This window comes from Oxyura jamaicensis, chromosome 1 (assembly GCF_011077185.1).
Source record: "Oxyura jamaicensis isolate SHBP4307 breed ruddy duck chromosome 1, BPBGC_Ojam_1.0, whole genome shotgun sequence".
Taxonomy (NCBI): Eukaryota; Metazoa; Chordata; class Aves; order Anseriformes; family Anatidae; genus Oxyura; species Oxyura jamaicensis.
The window spans coordinates 48,720,457-48,735,779 of NC_048893.1; the positions used below are offsets into that span (position 1 = coordinate 48,720,457).

General features: G+C 37.1%; 1 long non-coding RNA gene across 1 annotated transcript; it reads right to left on the reverse strand.

Annotated features, from left to right (window-relative positions):
* Positions 1 to 3,120: 3,120 nt before the first annotated feature.
* LOC118179099 lies at positions 3,121 to 12,638 on the reverse strand. Its single transcript, XR_004756368.1, has 3 exons — positions 12,608 to 12,638; positions 5,748 to 5,877; positions 3,121 to 3,548 (listed from the first exon to the last, which is right to left on the reverse strand). It is a non-coding gene; the product is annotated as an uncharacterized LOC118179099 (long non-coding RNA).
* Between the last annotated feature and the right edge of the window lie 2,685 nt (positions 12,639 to 15,323).

Sequence of the window (15,323 nt, forward strand, 5' to 3'; positions counted from 1 at the left end):
TAACTGCATCTTCTAGCAGCACCACATTGGAAGACATTTTCAAACTCAATAAATTCCTCCTGTACATTTCAAGGAGTGCATTAAACTGGGAATACTTATTCTAACAGAAGCTCTGGCACTGAAGAACTTTCTGATGTAACATCATAATGTAAGGAAGAACTTGAGTATTTTAGAGTTAAATACTTTTTGGTTTGAATACCAGAAAATACCTTCATTTTAAATAAAATGGAGCAAAATTGGTATATTAGTGTGTAGCTGGCTATACTGCTACAAAGGAAAACATACCATGTAGGAAAAGAAAATAAATAAATAAATAAAAAGGACTACTTTAAGAATATGAATTGTAACTGTGTTCAGATAATGAATATTGAGGTTAAAGTTTGATCATTAAGAATGATGGCTTGGAAGTTATTTTGTAAAGTTGTTTATTCTTTTAACATTTATTTGTTCAGATAAAACAAAGTGTTAATGGTCGATATCAGCATATCATATGGTCTCACTTAAGCAAAGTTTTGAAAATCTTATTAATGATAAATTCTTTGTTCCTCTTATATTGACCTAAGAAGGTCAAAATGTATACAGTTACAAAAAAAGGGTCTAAACAATCACAACTTAAATATTTAAAGTAGCCTTCTATACAGGAGGTGAATTTTAGCTTCTATGCATATAAATTTGAGTAGATTTTCATATACATTCAGATAAATGCTAATCACCAGAAGAAACATTCTTTGTTCTCACCACCAGAAGGCCTCCTTACACTATGAAAGCTGCTACAGCAGAATCATTATGATTTTTCTCCAGTTAGTTTACAGATCAGTTAAAAAAAATTGTTCATTCAGACCACATGCAATTTAGATATATAATGCCTTAGTAATGATAAATAGCTTTTTTAGTAGCATTAAGTAATAACCCTCAAATAGAATTGATTACAGTATTAGAAAAATATTTCTAGTAACATTTCTCAGTCTTCCCATCTCCACTGAATATCTTATTATTATTGTTATTATTTACGCTCAGTGCCAGGAGTTTTCTTCAGATATTTATCTCTTTCACTGCTAGTCTTCCCTAACAGGCTCAGCTGCTTGCACCATATTTAAAGTGATAAAAATCTAGAGTCTTCTCATATTGTGACCTAGAGTTCAAAGGATCTGTTTAATAACACATATAGATGCAAAACTCCAGATAATTGACTGAAGAACTATATTGGAGATGGGACCAGTTCTTTTTCATATATTTTCTCCTCATAGGATGAACCTGGAATTCTGAGTTTCTGCTGAAAGACATTTTCCTTTGATCATTTGTTTGTGGAAAGGGACTCTAATTAAAAAGTTGGCAAAATTTAGCCTTTACGTAAATAAGACATTCACCTCTGAGTTACTGTTTCAGGAGTGCTATAGCACTACTGAAAAAGAAAAAAGAAAAAAAAAAGACTCTTGTAGTCCTCATGCATATAGAATTCCGGTCGTTTCAAAGCTAACCTATAATAAAAGCACTCAAAGAGTATTCTTCCCTAACAACTTTGCTTGCAAATATCTTTCATCTTTCAAAATCTAATATTCAAGGCAAATCAAAGATCTGGGCTCCAAATATTTTCTCATACTTTAAAATATTGTTAAACTGGCCACACTTCATGGTACTAAAATACATGGATTGATTGCATAATATGTGTGCACTATAAAATATTGTCAAATATGTCTCAAACAACAGAACAATGGAAATATTTTTTCTCATTTATAAAACTATCATTTTGCAGCATGTTAAACAGTTACTGTAACATATTGACCTCCCCAAATATTTTTTGTTTGTTTCTAAGAGCTAGTGAATTTGCATTTCACAGATGTCAATACATAAGATTTTCCTAGTTTCAAAAATTTTGAAGTGTGTCACATGTGACTTTTTCCATTTCACATTTGCATTAGTACTGGACATAACCAAATTAAGTACTATCTAATTCTTTAGTTCTTTGAGATCCTGATTGTTTTTGAATCATTGGTACTCAGTCATTCCCAAGTCACATTGCAATCCTAAGATGCTGTGGCAAATTACATATAGTAAAAGAAAGTAGAGTGATTTGGCTTGCCTTCATTGTCAGGTTTCCTAAAAGGTGACTCAAGTTTAATACCTTGAAATAGAGGTAGTTAAAAATCAATGGACACTTTAAAACTTGAAACTGTACTACTGTACTTCATTTATGCCCATTCTAAAGTACAAATAATCAGTTTAAGATATTCCAATGTTAGTACCAATATTCATTTTTATTATTCTTAAAGATTGCATTTGTCTTATTTACTACAGCTTTTTATTCCCCATCCTGGAGGAGAAAAAAAATGAGTTTGTTATGTTCTGTGGTATGGTGTTTCATCACAATGTTCTAAAATGATGTGAAGTAAGATACATAAATAATAATTCTAACCAAATATTTTGCAATAACTTCCCAAAACTTTCAATTTTTATGAATTGCTCCTAAGGAAATGTATATAAATGTTAATGTTCAGTTTATTGGAATTGCATGAATAAATTTTGTAGATCTATTTGTTCACAAAACATGCAGTCACACTCTGCTTTCCTTTCATCCAGAAGTTAGTTTTACAAACAGATATTTTTTAAAGAACTGAATAGCCACTTGAAAATCTGTGCTGTGAACTTAAAGTAACTCTTTAATGCCCATTGAAGTTAAGCCAGATAGTCACATGAAAATAATTTACATTTCTTTGGTTTTGCCACTTCAACCTAAATCCAGTGATAAAAGAACTGTCCAATTCTTTCTGATGTATGTGAAAGCAACTAACACCAATGATTCAACTAAGTGAAACTGTAATTTAAAATTATTTTCTCCCACATAGAAATCTACATAAACCAACTGCTCCATATTCATTCATCACCTATTTTACAACGTAAGCACTTTTCAGGCATTATACATCTACAGGACAACATTTAAACTCAAATACAACAAGAGGCTATTGCAGTAGATATTTTTATTTCAGAACATTTAACCAAACAAGCATGTTATTTACTTCTCTTTTCCTGAAAACATCCAGATGAAGCATGATGAATGCATTCCTTCCCCCCCCCCCCCCCCCCGGGACCAAATGAGCACCCACTACTTCCATAGCTGGAGGTCTCTTTTCAAGCTATCCATACCAGTGCTGGATATTTAAAGAGTGGGCACCAGTGCTTGAACAGTTTTTTGAGCAGATCTGGGCCCTGGAAGACAAGGTACTCCCAAACCAATGTCTATGTGAGGCAAGTACTCCCAGCTTTCCTAAATTTCAAAAGTCTTTGGAAACTGCTTCTGTGAAGATCATCCCCTTACAGCTCCTGCTGGATTTCAGTTATCATACTGAACCACTAATTTGAGAATGAAAACCATGGTCTGGCTGATCATTCTTGAAAGATTACCAACCCCTCTCCACAGTAATTATGGGCTCCATGTTCCATGAAAGCACCAGGAGCACAAAATTTCCCCTCCCATCAGCACCAGACATCTCTGCTCACTAGGGAAGCATTTTGATGGCAAAGGACATTCTATCAACAGATACCTGTATGACCTGTACAGTATGTGAATAAGTAATCTCAGTGGGTTGTTCTCAGCTTAGTTGTAGGTTGTATTTGTGAACCTAAGTATCTCCTGTAATTTCTCATCACCTCAGTTTCTCTAGGGTAGAATGGGTAGAATTCATTAACATTTGAAAAGCTTTCTGAGATTTTGAGATGGAAGGCAATGCAAAAGCACACATCAAAGAAAACTGCACCAACACTGATAAAAAGGAGAACACCACAGCTCAAGCTATAGCCTTAAGTACGTTATTAGCGTAACCTCAGTGAAATTTATCTGTATGAGTGGAGGTTGCAAAGGATGCCCAAGGACATGGGTAAGCTCTTGAGGATCTGATGGGTGTCTTCAAAGTTTCCTCAGGTATCCTCTCACTTTAGTGGGAATGATCAGTGTTTATGACCTGGCAGGACTGGTTTGTAGACATACAATATGCTTGTAATCTTATTTAGCATCTGTTTAAACAAAGCATTTGCACAAAAAGATCCCTGATACAGAAGGAATGAACTAAAAGAACTTTTATCTGCAAGAAACTAGTTGAAAGCAAGAGTGAATGATGAAACCACTTTTTTGAGGTAGTGGGTGATTTATGGAATTAGATGTATACTAATATGAAGAGCATCACAAACATGCCTAAACTAAATACATGTATAATAATATAATCTCCTCCTTCATACTCTTACGCAAATAGGTATAAGTAAACATTCTAAAAACAAAACAAACAAAAAAAAAAACACCACTATACCAGATAATTCTGCTGGTCCATTAATATTTTTAGGAATATAACCCATGATTTCAACCCTCACAAGGGAGGAGAAAAAAGGAAGGAACAGTCTCAGGACAGCTAAAGAATAAAAGTCTTTTTCTGACCTGAGTCTTAGCAAAATTCTATTTTTGGCTTTCCCATAGCAAATGACAAATACTTTATCCTGTGACATAAGCCATTGTCAGAAAGGAAACCTAAACCGACTGTGACACTGATCTTCTCAAGTAATACTGTTGGATCTAAAAATCTGTGGTATTTTTAAAGTTCTTATTATGTCATTCTTCTTAAAATTGTGACAAAATGGCAGTCATGTACCCTCACACATTTATTCTCAGACTGAGCAACAGATAAGTAACAGATTAATGTGGACACTAAGTCAAGATTCTGACTTTGCCTTTATATATCCAGCCATAATGATTTTAATCTCAACATTGTAATCAAACATCTTTATTTCTGCATTCAACAGAATTACTATAATTACCTGGGGTTCTTTTATTTCTTTTTTTTTTTCCCCTCCCCCCTTCAATTGGAACAAACATTAAAAAGCTGCTTAAGAGCCCTAAGCACCTGAGCTATAAATCAACAAATAAATGTTGCAGACTAGCCCTCAGAACTCAACAGATGTTCTTACACACAAACCCACCCACAATGAGCTTGGCTCCCCACGTGTCCCCCACTAAGCATTTTGCTTTCTGCAGTTACCTATGTAATATATACACTGGACAGCACACCTTAATAACTGACAAAACAGAGCTCTAACAGACAGGACTTGAACAAAAGCAGCAAGTCTATAGTTAAGAATGCCATCATATTGCTACAGCTCAGATCCTGCAGAATTGTTCATTAATACTCGTCACTGAAAGTTGGAGAGGATATCATTATTGCAAAGTAAATAAGGGATTTTCCTTTTGACATCATGAATCTGAGCTTGGAAGGTTTCCAACAGTACAAAGGGAAATGACACATGCTCAGTCAACATGGAAGCAATCCCTGAGCACTTCGAGAGGCTCTTCCTGGACTAGCATCTCTTTTGAAATGTCCCCCATGTTCAAGGGACTTCTTCCAGGCATTGCCCCTTTTCTTTTCTGTTCACTAGAAATGTGGGTCTCCCTTCTTTTTATCCTGCCTGTGTCACCTATAGGTCCACTGAGTCACCTGAAACTCCACTGAGAATATACACTCTCCCTGTCCACTTCTCTCATGTTAATCTACACTTCTTATCATCTCCCAGATACCTTCCCATCAGAGTTTTGTTTTTCTTCTGTATTCTGCCTGTGTTAATATTCGTATTCTCTTCTGTTTTCTATAGTCCATCCAGTTTCTGTCTCTAGCTGGAAACTGCAGCCTCCTTCCCATTATTTCTTCTCACAGGATTAAACAACAACACAAACAAAAAAACAGCAACCACAACACCATTCTTGCACTTACCAGCGGGCACTGCCTCTACCTTCCAGCTCTCTGATTGCTCTGCTGCCTGGAAACTGAGGGCTCTTCAGTAGGCATTTTAGGTGAACTAAAAATCCCAGATATGCAGGTAAACACAGCCCTGGCATCAGGACTGAATTAGGAAATAAATTTAATTCTGTTATAGAATTTTGCATACCAGAAAACCTAAGTGCCTATATCCAGAAGTGTAATGTTGAAGACTTCTCAGCTGTCACAGAAAGTTGAGGATGTCTTAACTTGTTGCTTTTTCAGTTTTTCCAGACTTGAAGCTCTGCAGATCAACACCTCACTGGTACTTAAACCCAATGGTGAGTTCTAAGAGAGGCAATCTGTTTTTCAGTACTGTACTGGGTCTGGCTGGGATGTTAACTTTCCCTGCAGCAGCCCATACAGTGCTGTGCTCTGCACTTGTAGCTAGAACAGCAGTGGTATCACACCAGTGTTTTCTCTGCTTCTGAGCAGTGCTGGCACAGCATCAGGACTCTCTCTAACCCTCCTAGGGGGTGGGCAAAAAAGTGAGAGAGAAACATCACCAGGGCAGCTGACCTAAACCACCCAAAGAGATATTCCATACCATATGATGTCACACTCAGCAATAAAAGGTGGAAAAAGGAAGAAGAGGGGATGGGTAGGTTCTCGTTGCGAAAACATCTGTCCTCCTCCTGAACACCGGCTACGTGTGTTGAGGCCCTGCTTCAAGGACGTGATCAAGCATCGCTCATTTGTGGGAAGTAGAGAGTAATTTCTTTCCTCTGCACTTCCACATAGCCTTTACTTGTTTTGTTTTGCTATTCCCTTTCCCCCTCCCTCTTCCCCTTCCCCTTTTTTCCATTTAGTTGAGTTGTTTAGTTAATAATATTTCCTTAAAGAGAAAAAAATATATATTATTAAATTATCCTTATCTCAACCCATGAGTTGTTCTTTCCTTTACTTCTTCCCCTCCTCATCTGAAGAGGGGGAGTGAGAGAGCAGTTGTGGTGTTCAGCTGCCTGGCACAGTAAAACCACCACAAGTAATATTTAGCAGTCAGGATCTCACAAAATAGAGGGAGGTATATGCCCTTCCTTCTGTAATACTCAAGGTGTTCTCAGAATTCAAGAAAAAAAAAAAAAAAGGCGTTAGAAGATTAATCACAATGTGGGAGGCCCATGCTTAATTCTGTCTTTTGAGGAATTCAAGCTAATATTTCCTACTTCTCAGTATCAAGTCCTAAAATCAGATAATAGACCCTGCTGGTCTGAGCCCACAGGAGGAAGTACTGTGTTCTTCAGACCTAGCTTTAGAATTGTGGGAGTTTCAGAAAGGGTCAAAGGTGTGGACCTCTCCACACTTATCCCTGCACATTGAATAACTGTTGCCACACAATTTAGATAGCAGGGGAGTCGTTTTTCCAGTTGCTTGTTCCTCTCTGCAATACTACATTGAATCTACATACTTAATAATAGCTAATTCCAAGAAATAGGTTGTTGCCACCAAATGAGGTTTTCTGGAGATAATTTCCACTGTCTTTCTCCTCAAGCCCAAAATTTGAGTAAAACTTACAGATATGCTGAAAAGTTTATCAAAACTGTTGGTGTTCATATAATTATCCCAGTGCATCTCTGTGCTCACAATTGCATTGATGCGGTATATTTACATAGTGTTTACAGTATATTAATCTCTGTTTTGGCAGGATTTTATAGTGAGACTGACTTATCTATTACCTTTTTCCTCTGTTTTCCCCCCTCATCATTCCAAACCTTGGAAGATGATGCAAGTAAAGGGACAGTTTCTCATACTACTATTGATAGGGGCTAAGATATGTCAGTCACAAATTAGCTAATGACAGAGATTCTGTGCCCAGGCAAATCCCTCTTATAAACAGTAACGGGTAATATTTGTGTGCTTTAGAGAAAAAAATAAAATAAAAAAAAATTTGATTTTTAGCCATACCACAAAACAGTTTGTCATGCAGTAGAGAGAGTAAACAGACAGTAAGAGTTTTTTTTTTTTTTTAATCATTATTATTATTTAAGGTTTTATTGCTACATATTCTGTATCCAGTATGGTGGTTAAGCTTGTAAACCCACCAAGGTCAAATCTGAAATTCAGAACAGAGAGGAATTTGTTTTTGTCAAGATCAATTTGTGGTAACAGCAGTTTTATCAGCAGGGTGTAGTAACTATGGTAGAGGACTGTCAAACTGCCAGTTGAGTCTATGGGAAGCCTATTATCAAATAGGGTGATGGTTACTATTACAGTCCCATCATTTTGGTTTTGCTGAAATATTCTTGCAGAAATGTGACAAAGTAATTGATGGATATAAGACAGAATGAAATTACTTTTCTTTGATTGTGTACCTTTTCAATAGATCCTCTAATTCCTTCATTGCCTTACTGTGTAAAAAGGACAGGGAGGACAGGAGCAAGAAGGTGAAGGTTCTATAGGTTCTGCAGGAAAAAAAAAAAAAAAAAAAAAAAAGAACACTTTCTTCATCATTAGAGACTGAAAATTGCATGATAGAATTCTGCTTCTACAATACAGAACTTAATCTGAAGAGCAGAAGAGGATTCTTCTTCTATAAAGCTTGTAAAGTTACATTAATTATAACATGGCTGCTAAAGGCACTGAATAGTACCTGGAGAAGTTAAAAATAAATAAATAAAATCTCAGAGGAAGCTGTAGAGGGAGAAGAGTGTGGACCAGAGAAATGCAGAAAGACTGATGCCCAAAGACACAATTACCAAACAATTAAAAGTACTGTGCAAGTGAGAAAAGAAGACAAATTTGAAATGAAAGAAGAGCTGACCCCAGTCGATAAGGAATAACTTCTGTGTTTGGAGTGGTTTGGTAATGCCACACACGTGCTGCCCACAGAAAGTTCATTCCAATTCCTGTCCAAGGTCACTTCTTTGGGATTGCACAAGAGGCAGAAATATTTCACTTTCTGGTATTCTCCCTTTGGCAAGCAGCTTTCTTCATAGCAGCTTTGAAAATATCACACAGCAAGGAATGTACATAGCAGATGCCTTAGAAGAGCACTGAGTAACATAAGTTTCATACACCATTCTCTTCCTCTAGACTTCTGTAATGCACATAACTGGGGGGAAAGAGGGACAAGAGGAGCAGAAGTGTCTCTCCCCTTTCTCCCCCCAGTCTGGTTTTCCCCCTAATGCCACTATCTGTAATGTATGTACAAATCTGTACAAGAATTGCCAATAACCACATGTAAAAATCAGTAACTGTCTCATCTGGCATGATGCATACAGATAAATATGGAAAAGAAACTCAGTGATGTGTGAATTCTTACCCCTTGAATTGTCAGAATTTTCTAGTTCAAATTAAAAGCAATTTGTAAAGCACTTGGTAAAAGCCTGTAGCGAAGAAAAGTCATTCTCTTGGAGTCTTCTCCTAGCTCAAGACAACGTTATTTTCTAAAATTAGACTGCAATTTCAGGTCAATATAAACAAAAGTGGCAAGGCCTAAAGTAGTGTCTGTATTTCCTTCTCTCTTTCTTCCCAATCTATTTCTCTAATTATTTCTTATGGTTCTAGTGTAATCATTTTAGCTTGATTATCTGCCTTTAGATATAACTTGCCTCCATCTCCCTCAGACACAGACACTTTCTGTGCTGCAAAGATATACAGCTCTTTCTGGATAGTCAATTTACTGCCATTACAGTAAACACGTCAATCTTCCAGTATTAAATCCTGCAGCTAAATTGTAGGTCTTGTTAAAGGTTTTGAAATTTTGTTACAGATGCATCCAGAGGGAGGATCAAGCTTTACTTGTTGACTTCTCCCTCTGCCATTCTTTAGTATAAGGTTCCTTCCTGTACTTTAGAATGTGCCAGGTAGGTTAAAGTTCATTAAAACCAGGAGAAAAAGATATATTTTGTCAGCATTCCCATGCTGCATTGCTAGTACATGGGCATAGAAGGGCATACATACCAAATGTTCCCATCCTTCTATTGTGAAGCTTAAGAAGCATGAGCAATCATATTCTTCCCCATCCATCTGTTAAATGTGTCTCATTCACCTCCTAAGAAGAGGTACTTCCATTGAAATTGCTCATACCACTCAAATACAGAAATACAGCTATAACAAAATAAAAATATATGTTTTTGTGCATTGGGCAAACATCTTTGGTTTAAATTTAAACTGTTGGGAGAGTTTGCTTCCAAAAAAAAATAATAAATTACTAAATTTATTCTACTTTTGAAATACATTTGGATGACAGATACATAGGCTTTGAAGGGATGTGAATGAGGAAAAAGTGCTTGGGCCATATTAACCATTTGAACCACTCCCTCTGCCCCAAACCAGGATAAAAGGTTAGGTATGGATAGAATCAGAAACTGATAATCACATAGAAGTATGATCTCAGTTAAAAGAGATTTTAAAATTAAATTTACTTAGACAGGAATGCTGAAAATATGGGCAGAGTCAGGAAGGATGGGCCAACTTGACTCATGTAGGCAGAAAGGCATGTACGCAATTTCTGCATGTGCACACATTTTAAGCATCAGTTGAGGTCAGAATCCTTTTATGCTCTTGCACTCAGTTACCCCTTAGGACTTTGATAGGGGAAAGAAGGACAAAAAAAGACCACATGGGGTGCAGAAGTACCTCACATGTTGAGAAACTGAAAAGAGACCACACTGGTAATTCTGCAGGGTCAGCACAGAACACCAAGGACAAGACTTGACAAGTACAAGATCACAGCTCTTTGTCCCACAGTTCCCAGGCTCTATATCATATTAGCCTCCATAAACACAGAGTATGGCAGCAAGCCAAGGTTTTCTCTTTTCTCCCCTCCTGACTGCCTTTTTTTTTTTTAATAAAATTAAAAAAAAAAAAAAAAAAAAAGCTTTACCATTTGAAAGAGTTAACAGAAACAGCAGTAAAGCTTCACCAAAGACAGGCTGGCTCCTGAATCAAGGGAGTAAAAGAGATAAGGTGACCTTGCTTGAGAAGAGCAAGGCATTTATCTGAGCAAACGACTGAAAGGGAAGTCTGCTCATACTTAGCCAAAAACCTGGATATTTATGGCTTCAATGTGCCCTCCAAGCTCTTCGTATTAACCCACCCCCACATACAAAGACTGACCCCTAGATTTAGTGAAAAATAGTACTGCCTAATAACATCAAAACAATGTGCTGTCAAGTGTCCCAGTCAATTAAGCCCAATGTTTGCTGTTCCCCTAGCAACCTAATCCTAGGGTGTGTGGATATTTCATCTTTCCTTACTGCTAAATAAAACAAGGACAAGAAACAAGCTTGAGCACTGGCCTGGTGATCATCCACATTGTTTAATTACTAGCATGCTCCCAGGCTGCTTTGACTTATGCCAGTTTTCTGGGAAGTGGTGCCTAAGCCTGGCTAGAGGGATAGCCCATATGGGGATCAATTCTAACAGATAGCATAGATACCATGGAACCAGGTTTTGTTCCTGTCGGCCTCAGTCTTTCAGCATTATCCCCAGTTTGCATCTCTGACATCTACCCTGGAGCAAGCAATGCATAACCTTCACTTCATGTATGAAAACATCATTCTTATGAGAACCCAGCATAATTCCCCGGTTAACGCAGGTTCTTTATACTGGCAGGATGGGGGGGGGGGGGGGGCCGGCCAACAGAATATATGTATGATTAATTTTCAGCCCTGGAAGGACACTTTTCAAGGTTTAGATGAGATCCAACACTATGTATTGTAACTGAGGCTGGTCCATTTGTTATCAGGATCAGAAAATTATTAACATCTTCATTTATCAACAGACATACAGAGTTTATACCACTGTAGAGAGTTCAGCAGTTCCACATAGTCTTCTGATAACTAAAAAATGCTAAACTGGACCTGAATTTTGACATAAAAGAAGACATAGCAAAATGATTTCTCTTCCATCTTTTGCCACGATAGCAGCACCATGATTTTATCTACAAAATACTGGTAAGCTCAAGGAAAAGATACAAACCAGAGCTGTTTATCGTTACTCCACAGCCACCTGCAGGCAGTGTGTGCAGGTCAGTGCACTGACAGCTCTCTCACTTCTGTTTGAACAGATGGAGTAAGCAACAGAAGATGAGCATGTTCCTCTAGCAATCCTGCCAGAACTATGGTTTCTATATATCTGCTGTAGTACCTTAAAATTGAGATGGCCTTAACTTAGACTGAGGTGTAATTTTCTAAGGAACAAAAATGAACATGAATAACACTTATATTAAAAATATAAATCACGTGTACTGTTCCTGGATGCCCATATTGTCAAATGGTGTGCATTCCCAGACTTCTTACCTGCACTGCCCTAGTTTCATTTTCCCTAAAGATTTCCACAATGGAACAAAGATTCTAATTTCTCCTTTAACAAAAAAAAAAAAAAATGAACAACAACAAAAAATACATTACATATGGTCTTATACATAAAATACTTGGAATTTCCAGCAATAGCTCATTTTCCCTAGAACTCTGACTTGGCTGAAAGTTGGTATATGAGTAAAAATCATAGCTCTTGGCACCCAGGCTTCATTATCATAATAGAGATCTAAACCTATACAGCCCTCTATACACTCTCTATCCTACCATGCTATGGCCTTCTACTGGTATTATTATTAATACTCTTGCTATTCTGACTTTCAGCTGCACCTCATTACAAATGAGTTCAAAGACCACAATTAGAATTAGGGACAAGTATACTTGGGCACGTGCAGACACACACAAAGAAATCCTTTGGCTTCTGTCCCAGAAGATCATTATTAGAATTAAGGTTTGTATTACAATAGCAATTAGAGGTGCCAAAAGAAGTTGGGACCCATTATATCATAAATACCTCTACTGCATAAATAAATAGCAAAATATATTTCTTACCTTGAAGAACCTGCAGTCACAAGCTTTCAAGCTTGCAACCACAAGTTAAGTAACAAGGATTGTGACACACCTAGTTTAAGTAGGTGATTAGTGTCATTGCTATCATCTGTGCTATTTACTCTTTCCTCCATATAGGACAGAATCTTGCCTAATTAAAAAAAAAAGAAAAAAAAAAAAAAAAAAAAATTGCATTCAGTTTGACAGAGAATATAAAACAGGAAGAAGAAAGAACTAAAGACACCTGTTCCTATCAGATATTTCATTAAGGGTGACAAAGAGCACATTATGGTTTCATTAATGACTCTTTTTTAGCTCTTCTCATTGTAGAAGTTCTTTCTTTTGTGATCCAGAAAAATGGGTTTAGTTCTAGCATTACTCATAGGAACCTTCTTACCCCATCCTTACAAAATCACCAACTACCTGAAGAACTTGCGCGCTTTTTGTTCCTATATAAGGATCATATGGAAGTGACAGTGAAGGTGGGAATTTTATTTGCTAAGTGTGAATAGTGGAATCTGTTGTCATTATATTAAGGTTACTGAGATGCTACCAATATTTACCTACTACTTGAGTTCTCAGTTCTCCTTTCTGGTCTCTTTCTCTTACCTTTTCAAGTCAGTAGTTTCTTACAAATAGCAAGCCTTGGGTCTTGAGATGAGGTTATTCAAAGAATACCTGAGGTTTCAAATAGAAGTAAATGGGATTCTGGAGTTCATGTCTCCTGGTTGGGACAGAAGCTAATGAGCCATCTGCTACTATACAGAGATGACATTGGAGAAGGGCTCTTAAACTTCATTTCCTCAGAGGAACTCTGTGAAAGTATTCAGTCACAAAAGGAGTGAAAGGAAAGGTAAATGGACCGTGAATGAAAGTTGTGATTTCTTCTTCCTTGAGGATAAATGTTTGAGTTATTTTTTTTTTTTTGTCGAGTTATCTATTTGTCTTTTTCAAAGGACTTTTTTGAGGACTGTTTAATTTTGCATACTCATGGGATGTGAGTGTCCAAGGCACACTGTACACAGTGATTCTCTTCAGTATGCTTACCTGAATTTACTGGTGCAGAAGTTACCTGATAATAGAGTTGATAAAAATACATTTTCAATTACAGTTACTGTGCCTAAAAACCCTAGATCATTGGCAGTAGTGAATACTATATAAAGGCTGTTTATACAGCAGGAATATAAACACAAGGCACAGAAACAGGACGTATTGCTCTCTGTGCTAGCTTCCCTGGAACTATTAAGTAAAGTTGAAGTTCAATGTTTGGGTTTCCTTAAAAAGGGTGCCCAGCTCCTCATTGCAATGCCTACCTTGCTGACCTTCTTCTGTGTAGAACCAGCATCTGCAGGTCATGTGCTCCCAGTTCTTTCAGTACTATATGTCTGTCAATGGGGATCAAGATAACCCAGTGTACTGAGCAATGCATTGTCAAAATGAGCTAGTGGGAAAAATGCAAGAGAGACTCTTGTACTCACCCTCATCAAGGCATGGGGAAAGAGGCAAATTTCTGTGTGTGTGTGTTTTTTTTTTTTTTTTTTTTTTTTTAAATCACAGCTGTGACTCCTGAGATAGCCTGCCAGGTCTTTGCCTCCCCTCAGTGTTGCAAATGAGATTTCCCTCTGTAGTCACTGTCCATGAATAGAGATTTGAACACCTCTTTTCTGACCCACTACCAAAGGTTCTGTCCACAGGGTTTTAGGGGATTTCTGACCAATGCTTCATTATTCTATTCTTTGTAGAATCCATGAATATGTTTGAGTGATACAGGGACAGATCTTTTACATGTTAATAAAAGCACTTACACAAAAAGCGTGTGTTCCTACCCTTGACCAACAATAAGGTAAAATACAAACTGGAAGACCAGAGATCAAGGGAAAGGCTCACCCACTGAATAACAAACAACTGAGGCTGGATATATAGTTCATTTTTACCTAGGCACTTCAGGAACTGAGATTTTCATTCAGATGAATATTTGATAAAAATTCCCAGAAATACATCAAGAAATGCCCAGTCAACAGAAAGCCAGTTGTGGAGGATGAAATCTGCCCTTTTTAACATAGTTATCACTTCTCAGCATGACAGTATATTTCTGTCTCCTGTATTAGCTGAGAGCAGAGTAGGAATTTCAGATTTTAGGTTTAGGTATCTCCATCCTTTCATACACCTAGCCTTAAGTCCTTCTATGCAAGGCACTCAGTTTGTGCTAGTACAGCTAAAAGCCTTGCTCATGAACAGTATTAAGAACCATCTACGACTTCAGCTGACCTGCTGAGCATAAATCATGATAGTGGGTCATACTTACAAGGGAATTTCAGACCATTGTGTATTTTTAAAAACAGGCCAAGGAAACAACAAACCAAACCATCAAAAACTAAACACTGCATGGAAAACAGAATTATTCCATTATCCAGGAGATGACAAACTGTGTCTGACAGAATGTGTCACATTACATGTTATGCTACTGAAGGTGCTGAGTTTGCTGATGGTATGGGAAGTATTTGTAATTGGGGAAAAAAAAAAAATATTCTCTCTCTCTGTACTTCACCAGTACTGCCCTAAAAAAAAAAAAAAGAAAAAAAAAAAAAAGAATAATCAGGTGTATTAATTACAAAGAAATATTTAATATAATACAATTTTCTGTCTGCTGCCAGTCCCTCAATTACATTCAGTCTCTTATATGCCTGCAGCCACAGGCATGTCAATACTACACACTGAC